Source organism: Cnephaeus nilssonii (assembly GCF_951640355.1).
Source record: "Cnephaeus nilssonii genome assembly, chromosome: 14".
Classification (NCBI taxonomy): Eukaryota; Metazoa; Chordata; class Mammalia; order Chiroptera; family Vespertilionidae; genus Cnephaeus; species Cnephaeus nilssonii.
Genome location: NC_137085.1, coordinates 36,099,419 through 36,118,311, shown reverse-complemented (window position 1 = coordinate 36,118,311; position 18,893 = coordinate 36,099,419).

Genomic DNA, 18,893 nt, shown 5'->3' with positions numbered 1-18,893 from the left:
CAGAGTGTCTTTCTAACATTTTTAGAGCACCTGCTTTATGCAAATTGCTCTGCTATGACTGTGCTGCTAGGCAGGATAGAAAGAAATACAAGGGGGAGGTATGTACTACCTAATTAGGCAGAAATAGTTCACATTTATCCAGTGTGCACCACACCCCCAGGAACTTCACTTAGTACTTTACGTACATTAGCTGGAATGATACTCACGGTAACCCTAGGATTTGGAAACTATTAGCTTCCTTCTTCGACCAATAGGGAAACAGAGATCTAAAAGGATTCAGGTGCTTGTCAGCCTCACACAGGTAGCAAGTGGCAGGGGTGGAATCTGAACATGCAAAGTTTGTCTCCAGGCTGCACGTCCTTTGTCTGTGGTTTGACCAAATGAAAGTTCAGGTTTTAAATGCTGGGTGTTCAGAGAGGCGATGCATCAGGGAAGGTGACAGGGACTGGGACTTGAGGTGTGAGGACAGGAGGGGGGGTACAGTGAGTCTCAGCAAAGTCAGGCTCTCCTCACCATTGCATTCAGGCTGCAGACTCTCCCTGTTGCGCATGTGCCCTCACCATCAGAGGCCCTTCTCCCCAGTTTCCCATTTTGCAGCCTTCTTTGATGGCAGCTCTACCCACCTGTGTCTGCAAGAAGCCTGAATGCTCCCTTGCCTGTTTTTAAGCCGTTTGCCTATGACAGAATATGAATAACAAGATCAGAAACATCTCTAGTATAACTTTAGAGGCCCTGTGTGCCATTTCAGCGTCATTTTGTTGCTTTTCCTTTTCTCTCTAGGATAGTAAAGATTGGCTACTGGCTCTGATCTTTTCAAAGAAGCATAAAAGGGTCATTTCTAGTTTTAGGGGTGATTTATCCAAGTGAAATTTCAAATATTTTGTATAAACCTAATGCGCACATATTGTAGAAACTGTAATGTAAATGCAACTGTCACATTCAAGATAATTCGAGAGGGAAGAAATGTTGTCAATGTTGGTTTATTTCCTGTGATGTCATTAGAATTTGGTACTATGTTATGTCATTGTTATCTCTAGGAGTTTACTAAGTGATTAAGTGCACAAGGTGTTCCATTTGGCTTTACACGGAGAAAAGGTTAGAGGAACAGTCTCTGCCCCTAAGGGATGCACTATTTAAGATGAATTTATAATAAATACCACTGTCATAATTATTAAGACCAGAAAGGATGAAGTCTCTCTGAGAAAGGCAGCAGTGTATAGCATAGTACAGCCTACTACAGTATAGTTTTCACATATAGTGTAGTACTTAGTGTATATATAGCATATAGTATACTATAGCTGTAGTATATTTAGGAGCACAGATCCTGAAGCCAGACTGCTGATTCGAATTCCCACTCTCCATGCAGCTGTAGGGCCTTATGTAAGTCACAGTTTTTTCATCTGTAACATGGGAGTGCTACTCATATCTATCTCCTAAGATCATTGTGTTTATTAAATAAGTGAACATATAGCACATATTATCATAAATGATTCGCATTATTTATATATAATATATTTTTATATCTGAAGGGAAAGTTACCAGGAACATCACAATGAGTTTATTGTCAGGTTCTTGGATCATGGGCCTTGGAGTTCTTTGTGTCAATTCCTGTATATTACAAATGAAAACAATGAGGCCGAGGAAGGTCCAAAAGTTGTCTATGGTCATATATATATATATGTATATATATATATATATGTATATATATATATATATATATTAAAAAGTGACTTCAACACCACTCAAAAGATTGATGTAATAATTAATTCTATGCCATCTTCGTGGGATTTTACTCTTCTACCTACAATAAAGTAACATAAAGCATAAGGAAGGAAAATGATTGAATTTAAGCCCATTTGATCAATTGTGCAGCACCAGGTGTGTAAAGTAAGTTTAGTCTTAAGTCCTATACCCCTCTGGCATTGATCACCTCTGAGAAGTGTTATGTAGAGCAGATGACTAGGGAAATCTATGCTCTCAGGGTTAATGTGTGTGTTATGAACTTGGGTTCAGGCGTACCAGTCTAAAATCCATTAAAGTTGCCTTTTATTTTGAGATTTTTTTCCCCAACCTAACAACTCAACTTATAAATCATTAAGAAAAGTTTCAACTTTGGAAGTCACATGATCTTTTCCATTGAAGCTATTTGCAAAGCTAATTTCATGTTTCAAGGATCTTTGAGGAAAACCACTGACAAAACCATGTTTTTGCATTTTATGTCCCATATTTGTCCAGGGATAGGTTCATTTTGCCTATTTATTTATTTATACCTCCTCAGAAACCACAGAGGAATTAAGGCCATTTAAAATTATTTTAGCAGGAGTCTTAGTTGCTTTAGAATTTGATTTTCCCGTCAGAATAATAGAAGCTTTAACAATAATTGCCGAGCCTCTGCTATGGGCCAGGGACTCAACATAGCTGGTAGAATTTGTACAATAATCTGGTTCAGTTGGTATTGAGACTATAAATATGAAGATGAGAAATCTAGGGCCCAGGGAATTTAAGTAACATTCCTAGGGTCAAATAGTAAAGAAAATGGCAGTATTCAGATTCAAATTCAGATTGCCCACATTTCAAATTATTATACCCTGCTTCCCAGCTCTTGGCTAAATGCAGCTTTGTGCTTTGGAAACCTCTTAGATAAATTTTTTTGGGGGGCCTGTATTGGGAGAGGGGTTGTCATTTTTGTTGTTGGACTTAAGATCAGCCCTGAGCAAAATAACGAAGTAGGACACTTTCTCCCATCTCTCTCACTGTTCTTCCTGTTCCTCCAGGGACACACAGTCCTGTGCTATTTCTCAGAAGACCCACAGCAGCTGCCATCTGGATCTGCCCCAGCCACTTCCTCCTTCCCTTAACATTTTTGCTATCTCATTTTCTCTTACTGCTTTTCATGTGAGAGCTAGCTATCTGCTTGTATTTATTCCCAAAACGATTTTTATTTTAAGGAAAGCCTTTTGAAGATATTAGAATGCAACCCCAAAGATTTGCTAATAGTGTTGGAGATGATTGACTTAAGGACTTTCCTGCCCCTCCAAATCATATTTGGTGGTCATCCACCTACATTTTCTATATCGGAGTTTCTCAACCTCAACACTATTGGTATTTTGGGCCCGATAATTGTATGTTGTGGGGAGGTCTGTCTCTAGACATTGCTAAATATCCCCTGGGGAGACGAACCTGACCCCAGTTGAGAACCACTGGTCTACATGAAAGTTAAAGCCTGCTGAAAGTGATTATATAAGCAGCCCTTTGCCTCTTCCTAGGAATGAAAACCCATTTCCGGAAATTTTTACACTCTTCACCTATAGTTTGTTAGGCCTCTGATGGCCTGAAATGTAGATGTTGAAAAGAAAATTTTTTTTCTCAGTTGTTAAGAAGTTTGACTTCTTATTCTCATTTCCCTATCTATATTATTTCTGCTTTTAAAAATATAACACACTATAGTAGATAATAGCATAGTCCTTAGTGTCAGAAACAGATCAGAAATTGAATTTCTATTCTCTATTTACTGGGTATACAAGCTTGAGCAAAATTTACTTTTAAAGATCCTCCTTTTCATATTTGTAAAATAAGAATGTGGCATTTTGTTTTGTTTTTAAGGTCCAACACTTTTTCTACCTCTCGTGCTCTGTGAAAATGATATGGTTTTTATTCAGCTTCCCAGAGAGGGAACATTTTCAGATTTTGGAATGGACATTTTCTGCTTCTCCCCACTCATCACTCTTGACTCTCAGGGTTGAAAGAGAGGCTTAACTGCTTGGTGAATTGGGTGAGGGAAGTGAGCATGTCTAGTTCAAGCTCTTTCCTTCTTCACACCTGCCTACTTGCCCGTCTCTCTGCCCTCAGCTGCCCTGCCATGGAGGCCCTGTGGTTTTCCTGCAGGTAGCCAGGTATGACTCGGGGTGAAGAATTAGGAAACCTGGTGAAGGCTCACAGGTAAACTATGTTCTTCAATCCAGTTAAAAAGCTGACATTTTGGCCTGAGTCTGACCCCTTAGCTGTTTCCAAATTCAGGTTGTGAGGAAGATGTTCTTCAGAGCTCCACAATCACAGCAGAGAGACTTAGATCTATTGCACAAGGCGGTAGTGATAAGTAAATGAATGGACCAGTGCAAATCGCCTAACCTGGTGCCTGGTTACATGGCAGATATCCAGTATTAGTTAATTCCTATTTTACAATTTTTATGATTTATTGCTTTCTTTAAAAAGTTAAATTCTGCTTAAAGTTAAATGCCCTTTTCCTTTGGTTTCATTCACAAGCCATGTCAAAGGAAGACAACATCCAAGGGAGGAAAGAACTCAGCGATCTTCACAGCAGGGTGAAGTGCGGAGCCTCATTATTTCACTTAGGCTGTATTAGTCTGAATAAACTTCACAGTTTATCCTTACCATGGGATTTGCTTGGGCTTTATCTGAAAACACAACTTCCTATTTCTCAGTCTTGGCAGTTTCTCTGAAAAAAAAAATTTCTTAGGATTATTTTTCTGTATTTCTTTCTCTCTTTCAAAAAACATCCCTTGTTCTTGCTCTTGATCATTTCTCTCCTTTCTTTCTTTCCTTCCCTCCCATCTTTTTACTTTTGCAAATTAAATGGAAAGTAGCATCAGAGCATTTTACTGCTGGGTTTCAAAAACTCCAGGCAGGCAGTTGATTATTTCTTCATCTTGAGGCACAGACTCCTAAGTTATGGGAAAGGGGTTGGTGCATGACCCACAGGAGATGTCCCTGCATGTGGAGCTCACTGTGTGCTTGTCCTGGGCAGCATTGATCAGGGAAGGGGCCCTGCACTAGTGAGACTGGGTTGCAACCCAGAGGAGAGAGGCAGCAAAATGTATGGGGTAAAATTCAAAGTATGCCATTCTCTTCTTCCCTCCCCGTTCCACTATTTCTGGAGAATAAAGCCAGTGTGGCATGAAGTCAGAAGACCCATACCGAACCCTTAAAATGCCTGTCACACATCAGCAAACACCAACACCCCCACAACTTGAAGCATGGATACTCCCGTGACTAATTTGCCACATCTTTTTGTAATAACAAGGGATTTTTTAAAGGTGTTTATCCTACCTACAGCTTTTTAAAGCAGTAAGTTCATTTAAATAATTACCTAGTCATTTAGTTAATGCATTCTTTTTTAAACTCGACTAACTGCAGCATATGTGCTTTTGATGGAAAAAGAGCCCCCTTTATGTAATAACACTGTTCCCCCCCCCCCCGCAAAATAAATGCAACACAATTATTTTACTGCAGAGAAATTAGCTCATTTGCAAATGCCACCTCAGAACACAAGAAGAATGGCATTTATTGAAGCACTAATAAAGGCACCATGTTAGAATAATTTTATGCTGACGGGCCCACAATCACTCAATATTTTAAGAGCTGTCATCACACCAGCATGAGCTGCATGCAAAAGTACAAATTTATGCTGTGACATCATGGCACTAAGAGTATAATTGGAATAAAATTACCCAGCGTCTCCCTGGCATTTGCCAGTGTTCCGGAGCCCTTCACTGCCCACCCAGGGTGGATTCTTGGTTTTGCACCAGCAGTCACACATGCTGTGAATGTAGGACGCACAGCATGTGGGTCCTTCAGGTTTTTCTGAGGACACTTCTCAGTAGGCACTCAATGACCTGTGCTGTGGCTGAACAGAGGGCTGCGCAGGCTTAGAAAGCTGAAAGAGTCACAAATCAGCCAAGGCCAGTCTTTAGATATGGATAATTAAGCCAACAGTCACCATACAATGGCTGAAGACCTCATAGCATCAGTTTTAGCGAGTTAATAAATTCCTGTCATGGCCTGTGGTTAAATGGGAAGCTTGAACAAATGAGAGTGTCGGCATGAAAATTGGGACTTTGTGATTCCACCTTGTAACTTTTTATCACATTTTTATTCTTGGTGGAGCTGGGGGGTTGGAGGGTGAAAAACAACCTGTGACAAGAGATGGCGGTGAGTGTGGAGAAAGGGCAGAACTTACCTGTCATGTTTAGACATGACACCCTGCTTGAAATCTCACGTTTCCTCACTGCCTCTTGGGCATCATCAGTCATGTTCTACACTGCAGAAGGAGGTGTTAATGTGCCTCTGAAAAAACTGGCGTGAACTCCGGGGGTTGGTAGGTTTGTTTGGCCCGACAGGTGTGCCTGTCTGTCAAGGGATTTGAGGAGGGGCCGTGGAAATAGGCCGCTTCTGCAGAGCACAGGGCACTGTTCCCCTCAGTGGTGCTGAAAGCGTGAAGCTGAGCGAGATTGTCTGCAGCTCCAGGATGGCCGAGTGAAGGTCTTTAGTGAGCTTGATGAGATCGTTAATTTGGATGTAAGAGAGGAAATGTAGTAATTAACAGCCCGGTAATTGGTAAACACAACACATTCATGTGAGTGGATGACAGAATATAGCAGCTGTTTAATTGGAGAATAAGATGATGTATGCACTTATGCTATATTTGTGTAATAGCTTTGTGTTAGGCAGAATAATACCCCCCAAGATGTCCACATTCTAATCCCCAGAATCTGGGATTGTTACCTCATATGGCCAAAGAGATTTTACATATGTGATTAATTAAAGAGTCTTGATATGGAGAGAACATCTTGGATTATCTATATGGGTCCAATGTAATCACAAGGGTCCTTATACATGAAAGAAGCAGGCAGGAGGGTCAGAGTCAGAGAAGGAGATGGGATGCCCCAAACCTAAAAGGTTCACATGATGTGACTGCTGGCCTTAAATATGGAGGAAGGGGCCATGAGCCAAGGAATGTGTGCAACATCTAGGAGCTGGAAAAGGTGAGGAAACAGATTCCCCCCCAAGGCCTCTAGAAGGAAGTCAGTCTGCTGACACCTTGGTTTTAGCCCTGTGAGGCTCATTGGGACTAATGACCTCCAGCACTGCAAGATACTAAATCTGTGTTGTTTTAAGTGACTAAATTTGAGGCAACTTGTTATAGCAGTAATGGTAAACAAATAGTTTTTTTTTATAAGTATTCTAAATGCATTGAAATTATTTAGTTTTTGATGTTTGATGAGTTTTTGTTGTAAGATTGTTAAAATGCTGTACTTTCCATACAAAACAATGAAAAAAAGACTTTTATATTTGGAAATGAATTTTTGTTAAAAAAAAAAAACACCAAGCAAACATAGAGCAATAGTGAAGCATAGTGAGAAAGTACCCGGCTTTGGAATTAAATAGACTAAGGTTCTATGCAATGCTATGTGTTCTTGGGTAAGTTTTATAACCCCTGAGCTTTAGATGCCTTACTTGTCAAGTGGAGAAAATAATTTCTTCATGGAGCTGTTGTAAAGAAGAAATAAGTATGTATTTAAAACTAATAATGTGGTATGTAACAGGCATTTAATAAACAGTTTCTTCTCTTACTTTATCTACATTGGCGTATATAAGTGTGGCAATATTTTAAAACATGTCTATAAATTCTTTGACACATATCATCAAGAGGCGATGTCTATGTCTACTCTTCCTGAATCTAGGTGGGCTTGAAATGCTTCAACGAATGGAATACAGCAGAAATGGCACTTCGTGGCTTTCAAGACTAGGTCATAAAAGGCCTTGTTTGCTGAAACATTCACTCTTGGGGCCCTGAACCACAAGGTTAAAAGCAGTACCATGATGCTTCCATGTTCTGAAAAAGCCTAACCCTCATGAGTAGGGCACATGTAAACACTTCCCTTGGAAGTCCCATCTTTGCCCAGACTTTGAATCATCCCATTTCAAGCACCAGGCATGTAAGTGAAGAAGCCTCCACTGATTTCAGCCCAAAGGCACTTGAGTCTTGCTAGATGAGGCATCAGACATCACAGAACCAAGAAATTATCCTACTGTGCCAAATTCTTGACCCACAGTGGTTGTTGCTTTATGTCACCAAGTTGGTGATGATTTGTTATACTCCAATAGGATACTGGAGCAATACATTTTTTTTCTTTTTTTAAATATATTTTTATTTCAGAGAGGAAGGGAGAGGGAGAGGGAGAGGGAGAGGGAGAGGGAGAGAGGGAGAGAGGGGGAGAGGGAGAGAGGGGGAGAGAGAGAGAGAGAGAGAGAGAGAGAGAGAGAGAGAGAGAGAGAGAGAGAGAGAGACATCAATGATGAGAGAGAATCATTGATGAGCTGCCTCCTGCACACCCCACAATGGGAATCGCGCCCTAAATCTGGGCATGTGCCATGACCAGGAATCTAACAATGACCACCTGGTTCATAGGTTGATGCTCAACTACTGAGCCACACCAGCTGGCCTAGAGCAATAGATTATAAACCATTGCTAGTGTAAAGTATAAGGCAGAAAAGTGTGGTGCTAAACCAGTAGCCCATTGCAGATCATTAAGTTGGAAAGAAAACATAGATGAATGTATTTCTATCTCTTTTTCAATTGCATTCTCTTTGTAAAAAATAAAGGCAACTGTATATACTTTAGTTTATATTCCTTGCAATTTCAGTATAGTTAAAACAGTCTCTTCCTTCTCATTCTCCTAAATTAAGAAAGGAGACATATTTTTAAAAATGTCAGAGAGGATGCCTTCTGAATCTTCGTTGTATATTACTGTCTCATCAACAGATAATTGCTTGAAAATACACATCTGAATGGGAAAAGTAGCTCAAATATAAGGAGGCAACGTCTTGTTTGTCCAGATGATTAATTAACAAATCTTTGATTTCCTACTGCTCTTTGTAACAGCTTCTTTATTTGTGTGTAACTGTTATCTCCCCCCTCTTTCGGATTTGAAATGCAATATTAATCATATGCTAGACAGACAAACAAAGGGATTGCAGCTAGATCATATTGATAGAATCATGGTATTTGTGTTACACAGAACCTAACCTCATCCCTCCATTTTTGGATAGCTTGGCATTGTCTCACAAATCAGCTACTTGCAGGATTTCCAGCGGGCACAGAAATGGGAAGCTTGCCCAGACTTCAACGTTTGGCAAACATAATGAGCTAGACCTACAATGGCTGCTAGTGTATGTATTTTCTTGGACTCCCCCCACATCCTATTTTAATTTAAACACATATGTTCATTATTTTTGAAGTACATGCATATGCTTGAATATTTATTTGGAAATAAACAAAATCATTTTCACCACAATTATTTTTAAAAATCTTAGGATAAAGTAACACACACACAAAAAAATCAATATTGCAGAATATGTACACAGAATAAATGCTTAATTGAAAGTTTTGACAGGTTTATGATATTTCAGAAAAGGAATGGTTCCCTTTCATTATTTAATGGGAATCTGAAATAATGAAGTAGAGGAGAAAAATGAGTTTAAATTTTCACTGTATTTTTTTGGTCTTTATGGAAATCAGGTTACCTTTTCTTGCCTCAGATCCACTTGTAAAATTAGAGATTGTAAAATTCCATTAACTTTCAACACTACCATGATCTTAATGTGATAAAAAGTCAATCAGAAATGGACAAGTATATTTCTTAGGAATATTTGGTTGTTTTCAGAAATTAGCCTGACAAGACTTAAGCTTCTCAAAGCACATTTAGGCTCCCCACAGGGGGCTTTATCTTCCTTTAAAACAGTTTTTTTTTTTTAACATAAGAGGGATTTATATAGCAATAAAAATTCTCCTTTTCTTTTTGGTGGTCACTGTCGTCACCTAGCACCTCCTCCCCGGCGGATCCGCAGGATACCCTGTGTCTTTAGTTGATGTTTATTTAAAAGTACCGCCAACACTGCTTTGTTGAAAAGTTGAAGCCTTCTGATTTACGTTTCTTTTTCTGTCTAACGTGTTTCCTTTTTTGGATGATAATAAAATCTTAAAATCATTACTTCTTGGCAACATACAAGTAATTTGTAAGACCCAAATTTCTGTTCTAGGTTATGTGGAAAACGTGAAATGGGCAATGCCCAATCTGAACTTTACACAATTTGGTGGACTCTTAAGAAAAATAATGCAGAATTTCAGATAAAAGTAAGAAAATAAATATTTAGAGTAAGAAAAGAAATCACAACAAATTAATGGAGCCTAGGAGATTCAGGTTCTTTTCTTCTGACATCCTTTTAAGCAGTTGACCAGAAATGACTTTTTAGAAATGCTCCCCCTGCCATCTAGAACATCCTACAAGTCCCAGTGGCTATTGGCACTCTCCCATTTGAGTGTAAGAGATGCCCCGAAGCTTAAACTCATTAGCCTCAGAGTAAATTGGCCTCTGGACCCGTGAATGAATGAATTTTGCCAACAGAAAACAATAATAACTGACACTTTTGAGCACTAACCTGGCACAGAGCACAGTTGCAAACACTTCCACCCACTAACTTAACCTCTCGGCAATACATTTTTATTGTCTGGACCCAGCAGCTAGACAGGTGGAAAATGGAGGTTTCCCTGTGTATAATTTTATAATTTCATTTACATAATTTTTAATATATAAATATAACACATATACTGGACTATTTGTAGCCCATACTTACAGATGAAGGAAAATTGCTCAAATCCTTGAAGGCAAATTTGTAGCAATACTACAGACTTCATTAAAATAGAGAAATATTAATGTCCCAAAGAATGACATTCTTATCAAGTAATAAATTCTGACTTAAAAGTAAGTACATAAATGAAAATTGTTTGTTTTTTAATTTAAGAATTCAGTTAATTCTACCTTGTTAAATTGAAGAAAGGGTTTTCTGTTTAGGGTTTTTGCTGTCTTTTTGCGTTGTTTAATATTATGTGATAATGCTAAGATAGGGAGATATTTTCAACAATAATCAACATTTTTTAGACAGGTCAATTGTAAATATTAAATATTTTTTAATCAAGTTTCATAAATTGTAAATATTTCTCCTCACACATATTACAGGAGATCATTAAGGTGTTTAATATATCTATTAAACCTGGTTTAAGAGCATTCAAATTGGTACACATCTATTAGTTTAATATATATGTTAAAACTTCCTAAAATAATTATTTTCAGTATTTTCTGAAGAGTAGATTAAATGAGAGATAAATGTAGATTTGGCATGACCAGATTTCAGTCTACAGAGAATGTTCAAATTAAGCTCAAAATCACAATGAAAATTCAGTTGCAGCTAAGGAAGGGCCTCCAAATGTGGAATGTCGGCTTGGATGTGGAACAGGGAGAGAAAGGGCTCAAAGGCAATTCTCTGTTGCTTCATACTTTCTCTATACACCTAACTCACTGGTGTTGTTATTTATTTTAACCATTCTCTTATATTTTGTATTTATTCAAACTTTTAAAAGCAATTTATCATATGCAGTTGGCCCTTGAGCAACACACAATTGAAAATCCACCTATAACTTGGACTTCCCCAAAACCTACATTGCCCCTCAGTGTCCCTGGGGGACTGGTTCCAGGACCCCTTTGGATATAAAATTCACTGTGCTCAATTAGACTGTAAAAATGGTATAGGTCAATGCATACTGTCGATCCTCCACATCCATTGACCCAACCATGAATTGAAGACAGTGCAAGTATTTATTGAAAAAAATCGTATATGAGTGGAGCCATGCAATTCAAGCCCATCTTGTTCAAGAGTTGAATATGATCTATTCGCCAGGGTCTCAGCAGGACACAAAATCCACTCGGATGTTTTCAACAAGGAACCTTGAAAGATGGGACCACTTACAGAGTGTGGGAAGGGCTTAGAACTCACCTTGAATGATGTTGAGGCACCCAGAAAGCAGCAGCATTGAAGGGTAAAATCCAATGACAGCTGGCATCAGGAAGAGAGGCCCACATAAGTATAGTCACCATCAAACACCACTGCTGATATTGAATAGTCCCAAAGCAGGAAGAATAGGAAAGAAATATCCCAGTCTCTCCTCTCTCCAATTTCTTGCCAGTGCTTTCTATTAGCCTAAAACAGCTGGAAGACAGCTGACAAAAGAACCATCCATTTCTCTTTCAAAATGACCCTACCATACACATTTCTTAAAAACACTGTACACATTTCTTATTAGTATTTCTCCAATATCTTTCATTTTACACACATGCAGAGTCACCTCCTTCTTTGTTTTATGGTATGTGCTCAATAGTATGGATATATCAAAATTGATTCAACCAGTTATTGGTAAATGAACTTTGCATTTCCAAATTTTTTTCTTACTATTAAAATAATGCTGTGGTGACCATCCTTATATACATTATGTGTGTGTGTGTGTGTGTGTGTGTGTGTGTGTGTGTGTATACCAGTGTAAGTATTTCTTGCTAATCCTTGAGTCTGAATTATAGGTCAAATTGTATGCACTTTTCTAATTATAATACCCATTGATTAAGTGCCCTACAAAAAGGTTATGCTAATTTATATTACCGCCACACTTTATGAGAGTTCCTGTTTTCTGATACTCTCACCAGCATTAAAGCATTAACAGTCATTTACATTTTTGCTAGTTGACAAATAAAAATTATATTTCCTCATTATAATTTGCATTTCTTTTCTTTTTAGCAAGATTGAATATTTCCTTCTACAGTCATTGGCCTTTGACTAAGGCAAGGGGGCTAATTGTAATTGAGGACAGAAATCCTCACCAGTTACCTGCCTAATGCCAAGGGCTGCCACCAGCACATACCACATCTTGAGTAGATTAGAGAAAGCAAAAGGGTGTTCTTTCCTTATGACACTGTATGGCCATATACTAGAGAATTGCCATTATAAACAAACAAATCCACGATGCTGACTGTATGGATGGTTGATGGTGCCCCACAGAGTTGTACAGTGCACAACCTGCACATTGGTGTGGGACAGCCCTGCTAACACTCAGGCTTAGTCTCTGAGTCTCAGCCAAAATAACTGATGTCATCTCGACCGCTCTAGCTTTCATTCATCGTGTGTTAGCTCCCTGACTTAATCTAGGACATGGCCCCATTTTCTCTTTCTAAATTCCCTGGGCTGTCCTGGTCCTCCCTTTCTGGCTCATTTAATCTGTCTACACACTTGACTCTCAGTGATCTGGTTGGTGCCCTTTTGGCATTTTCTTGACAGGAAGAAGTAATTCACATTTTCCTATAAAAGCCTGTGATTCAGTGTCACAGCCCCATCAGCTTTCCTAAATGCCTAGGAGAATTTCTGTGGTCAAGTAGCCCATTTCTCTTTAAAAACATAATATTTGCTTCTTTTTAGAATGTAGGTGCCCCTCTAGGCGTGTGGCATGATACACACAGTAGATAACATTGAGTGCACGCTCACTAAGGACAGAGCATTGTCTCAGCTCTTTACATGTGTAAATTTAGTGACACTAATTACCAATAGTGTTACAGTTATCTCATTACTACTACTGCTTGTATATTCGGAGGCAGGTGGATAAAGAAGAGGAGGTGGAGATAAAGGAAGCCAAAGCTAGCAAATGTACACTTAGGATTTAAGGCAAACATCCCATTCCCATCTTTTTAATAAGGGAGGGCACTGAGTTTACCTACTCAGAAATATAATAGGGGAGTTTAATGCCATTGGGCAAACTCTACAACAACTCAACCCACAAGAGGCTTGAGATAATTCAAGCCCTTTAGCTTTAGAATAAACTGATGAGGCTCACAGAAGGCCATATCCTCGGGATGTAGGTCCCTGTTGACCTCCCTTTAAAAGTGTACAAAGTTCATGGTTCCCCATGATCCATTGAGCAAATGTCACCTGCCTCTGATACAACTCACAGCCCAAGGAATAACCAAGCAAGGGGCTTTTTTTGAAAATAGCCCGATGAAAATATGTGTATGTCTGTGGCAGGGCCTGGAGCAAAGTTGTGGGGAGCAATGAAACACTGGGGCATTGGGTCAAACTCACAGCGCTTCAAGCAGCCAACATAATGCCCAGAATTATGCCCTTTCCCTAAATGCAGTGCTCCATTAAATTGAGAGACAATGGTCTTCAGTTTCAATATCAGGCCTGTTGATGATTGGTTGTGCCACATTGAGCAAATCACTTTATCCAGCTGCATAGAGATTAGGTTTCTAAAGTTTCTTTGCTCCTTAACATTCAGTGACCCAGCTGTAAGTTTCCTTTCTAAACCTTTCCTTTCAGCACCCACATCCATTGAGCATCCTCACAGGACTTAAGAATGGCCACCCTTTGTGAGATGTCTCAGCCTGTGTAAGCAACAGTCCTGGGGCCCACCCAAGAAGATTTATAGTGTGGAGACTTTTCTTAGCAGAGCTTTGACAAGGAAAATGGCAGGCAGCCAGCATCCCAAACCAAACAATTGTCAGATGGCCGGGGAAAGAAAAATAAATGCGGAGCAGAGTTGAGGACTCAATAGCTATTTCAGGACAGTAGAAGGCTTCCTTTATGGCCATTTCGACTGGAGCATCAGAGCATGCCTGAACCAGAGGATCTGCCCTTTCCTGACCCCAAATGCCTGGGCTACAGAGGCCTGGGGGTGTTCCCTCAACCATCTGCCCTCATGACTGTGTAGCTGAGGCCCTTGGGACCACCACCGGTGAGGGTAGGATTCCAGCTGCTAATGAGGAATCTCTGCAAATCTCTCAGCGCATCCGGGATGCTTCCTGAAACTCTTGCTATCCACACAGTCAGTTCACGGAGCTGCACTCATATTTATCTTGGAAAGCAGCAATGTGTTTCCCAAGCTCACAGGGCCTTTTTGATGACATATGTTTGTTTCCTTAACCAATTACTCTCTGCATCCATCCACCACACTGTGGGGTTGACATCTTTTTATTTTTCCTAGATTGAAAATCTGAGATAAACAACTTATTTTCACTCTATTTCTCAATCAGAGAGACAGGATTGCTTTCCACTTCCACCCCTTCTTTATTTATGCTCGTACTTGCATCTATTTTATATGTTTTATAGGGATCGTGTGATACAAATATTGTGTATTTGTGGCTATCCAAACTCCATCTGTGTAGAGTCTATCTTAGCAAATACAATCTAGCTAATTTGGACTCCCCAGGTACTGATTTTACTTTCAGATTCCTTTCTCCCTTCTTTCATTTTTCCATCTCTTTTTCCTCTTCCCATTTCTCCCCTTTACCTCTTTTTCTTCTTTCTTTCATTGAAATGCTTTCTTCTGTATCATACTCTGCGATCATAGAGTGCAGTAAATACATCAGTAAAAATAAATTTCACAAAGTATATGTCTTTATTGTTATCATATATTTTTTAAAAACTTCTCATAAAAAAGGCATTGTAATTTTTTTTTAATCTGTGGAAGATTAAAAGAAACTATATTTAATCCCTAAAATAACTAAAAAAAATAAAACAACAGGAAAAAACAAACAAACACCTGAGGGTAAAATAAGAAATATACATTTTGAGGTGTTCTCTCAAATGGTAATGCCTTCAAGGTTCATCAGGTAAATGTCTTTATTTGTGAGGCAACTGAAAATGATAGAGCCTCTGGTTGAACTACAGTGTCACGCTTAAAATTTTCACATTCAGTTTTTACATGTGTGTGTGTGTGTGTGTGTGTGTGTGTGTGTGTGTGTGTTTTAACTGTCACATCAGCCATTCAAAATAAGTTTGTGGGCACAACTGAATGCCAGGGCAGTAAGTTTGTAACCATTACTTTAGGTAATCATGAGCTCTCTTTTATTTTATTTCCCTGGTGAAAGTGACACTTGTCCTTAGGTAACTTATTTAAGATTATGGTGTCTCTCACCACAGTGCTAGTCATGTCACTCCTCTTCTCTTTCTCATTGCTTTTAGAATAAAATGAACATTTTTATGTAATTTAATATTCTCCCTGATGTAACCCCAACCTGGTTTTATATCTGTATCTTCTTTTTGTATCATACTTAAATTTCTGCCAACCTGATCTACTCATATTTTTCAACACATACTATTATTTTATGGATGTCCACCCATGTCTTTTGTTCTTATCAAATCTTTTCCCCATCTTTGTAGACATTTTACTCATTGGTCAAAGCCTTGGTTCAAACTGCCTTCACTGAGTTCTAGAATCTACATTTAAAATTATGTTATGGCCCAGCCAGTGTTGCTCAGTGGTTGAGCATCCACCCATGAACTAGGAGGTCACGGTTCGATTCCCAGTTAGGGCACATGCCTGGGCTGCAGCTGGATCCCCAGGAAGGGCGTGCAGAAGGCAGCAGATAGATGATTCTCTCTCTTTATTGATGTTTCTATATATCTCTCTCCCTCTCCCTGAAATCAATAAAAAAACAAACCCAGAAAGTTATATTATGTTATGCGTAGTTATCTTATGCTCTGTGCTCTCATATATCGATGTAAATCTATGTTAAACTAGGGTGGCTTATATCTTGGTTTGTCCTGGACAGTCTCTGCTTATGCCTGTGGTCCCAACTTAATTATTAACTAGTGTCCTGGTGCATGGATTCATGCACATTGAAAGGAAATTAAATAGGAGAAATATTTTAATATCACTATTCACCCTTTCTCTATAATAGAAGTGTCAACCAAATTCATGAATGACAATGACAGATCAAAACACACACATGTGATTGGCGCCAGCGAGAGCTTTATATGTATTGCGCATGTATGAGTCAACTTAGCCTTTTATATAGAACTAGTGGCCCAGTGCATGAAATTCATGCATTGGGGGGGGGGGGGTGTCCCTCAGTCTGGCCTGCACCCTCTAAAATCTGGGACCCCTCGAAGGGTATCCTACTGCTGGTTTACAGGGATTGGGCCTAAACCGGCAGTCGGACATCCCTCTCGCAATCCGGGACTGCTGGCTCCTAACTGCTCACCTGCCTGCCTGCCTGCCTGATTGCCCCTAACCACTCTGCCTGCCGGCCTGCTTGCCCCCAACTGCCCCCCTGCTGGCCTACTCACCCCAAACTGCCCCCCCTGCTGTCCTGATCACCCCCACTGACCCCCACTGATGGCCTGCTTGCCCCCAACTGGCCCCTCCTGCTTGTCTGTTCACCCCCAACTGCCCCCCCCCACAGGCCTGATCACCCACAACTGCCATCCCATCCTGGCCTGATCACCCACAACTTCCCTCCCCTCTTGGCCTCTAACCACCTCTACCTCGGCCCCACCACCATGGCTTTGTCCAGAAGAATGTCCGGAAGGTCTCCTGGAAGGTCTCCCAGTCTAATTAGCATATTACCCTTTTGTTAGTATAGATAGAGGCCTGGTGCATGGGTGGGGGCCAGCTGGTTTGCCCTGAAGGGTGTCCTGGATCAGGGTGGGGGTTCCCTTGGGACATGGGGCAGCCTGAGTGAGGGGCTGATGGCTGTTTGCAGGCTGCCATGCCCCCCAGTGGGGACTCTTACTCCATGGGGGCATGACCAGCCTCGGTAAGGGGCTGAGGGCCATTTTCATGCTGGCCACACCCCGTGGTGACCCAGGCCCCCAGACACTCCTTCAGCGGCCAGGGTGGGCAGGAAGATTGGCTTCCTCCATTGCCAGGGGCAACCCAAGCCTCCTGCTCACTCCAGCTCCATGGCCACCACCATCTTTGTTGGGTTAATTTGCATACTTACTCCTGATTGGCTGGTGGGAGTAGCGGAGGGACAGTCAATTTGCATGTTTCTCTTTTATTAGTGTAGATAAACTTGCTTAATTAGACCTGCTTTCTGATTTAGCTAAACTTTTTCCAGCCCAGGGAAGCACCCCAACTTCTCTTTCAGGTAGTTGTCAGCAACACAGCAGTAAATATCAACACAAAGCAGATTATTATTATAGATCATAAAGGGAGAACAAAGTGTGAAATATTTAATTGCAGCAGTGTTTGACTATATTCTGAGCAGTGAGAAAACCTGAAGTCATTTTCAAGTTCCACCATCTCTTACTTCTTTTCAAGTCAGGTCAAGTTTCTAAACTTTCTAAATCTCCATTTTCCAGCTAATGAAAAGAAAATAGGATTCTACCAAGCCTCCTATCTACCTACTTCAGGAATTCTGTGAGGATCAAATGAGATGAGGCACGTGAAAACACTTCACAAACATTTGGTTAAACTGTGAAATGTTGCACCTGGCTATAAAGCAAGTAGTGTTCCTGGGCTGAAGAAACTCCAAGGAGGCTAGTTGCTAGGGCCGTGGTCGGCAAACTGCGGCTCGCGAGCCACATGCAGCTCTTTGGCCCCTTGAGTGTGGCTCTTCCACAAAATACCACGGCCTGGGCGAGTCTATTTTGAAGAAGTGGCGTTAGAAGAAGTTTAAGTTTAAGAAATTTGGCTCTCAAAAGAAATTTCAATCGTTGTACTGTTGATATTTGGCTCTGTTGACTAATGAGTTTGCTGACCACTGTGCTAGGGAGAGGAAGCCAGGCGTTGCTATGTGATGTCATTACCCGGCGCCCATTTCAGGGCTGGGCTAGGGGCTGCATTTTGTGCCATGGAGTCTTGGCAGCATTGGCTGTGATTTGGTGAGGTGTCTCTCCAGGGTGGTGGTGGGGCCTGTGTCCCACTTGGGGGAAGCCGAGTGTTGGTTTGTCTGCGCCAGGTCCATGGAGCCGTTTATTTTTAAATGTCCAGTTCGTGTCACAGCACTCATGGGTTGAGCATCTGTCCCCTGGTAGTCAGTGCATGTCATAGCTACTGGTTGGATGGACACTTAGCCTTTTCTATATATAGATAATGGTCATGCTATTTATAATATTTAGTTACACACCTGCCTACTGTTGGAGTAAGATGTGTTCATGTCCTCAGTGGACCAAGGATCATCCTTATATTCTGCAATGGCTAGGCTATCTATTTCTGTTACATTCGTGACTACCAGTTAAGGGGATTGGTGGATTTTATCTCATTTCCATAGGAATAGAAAGGGTTGAAGATCGTGTGTTTTATAAGTAGCCCAGAGGTTAAGTGACTCTCATCTTTAGGTGTTTGCTATTCTTTTCTCTCTTTTGGAGAAATTGACTTAGGTATTTTCTTGCATTTAGTGAATGGTAATAAAAACAGATCATGGAACTATGTGTTTTATAGCAAGAAAGGACCTTACATGCTTATCTGGTCAAGTCCCCTGGCTTTATTCATG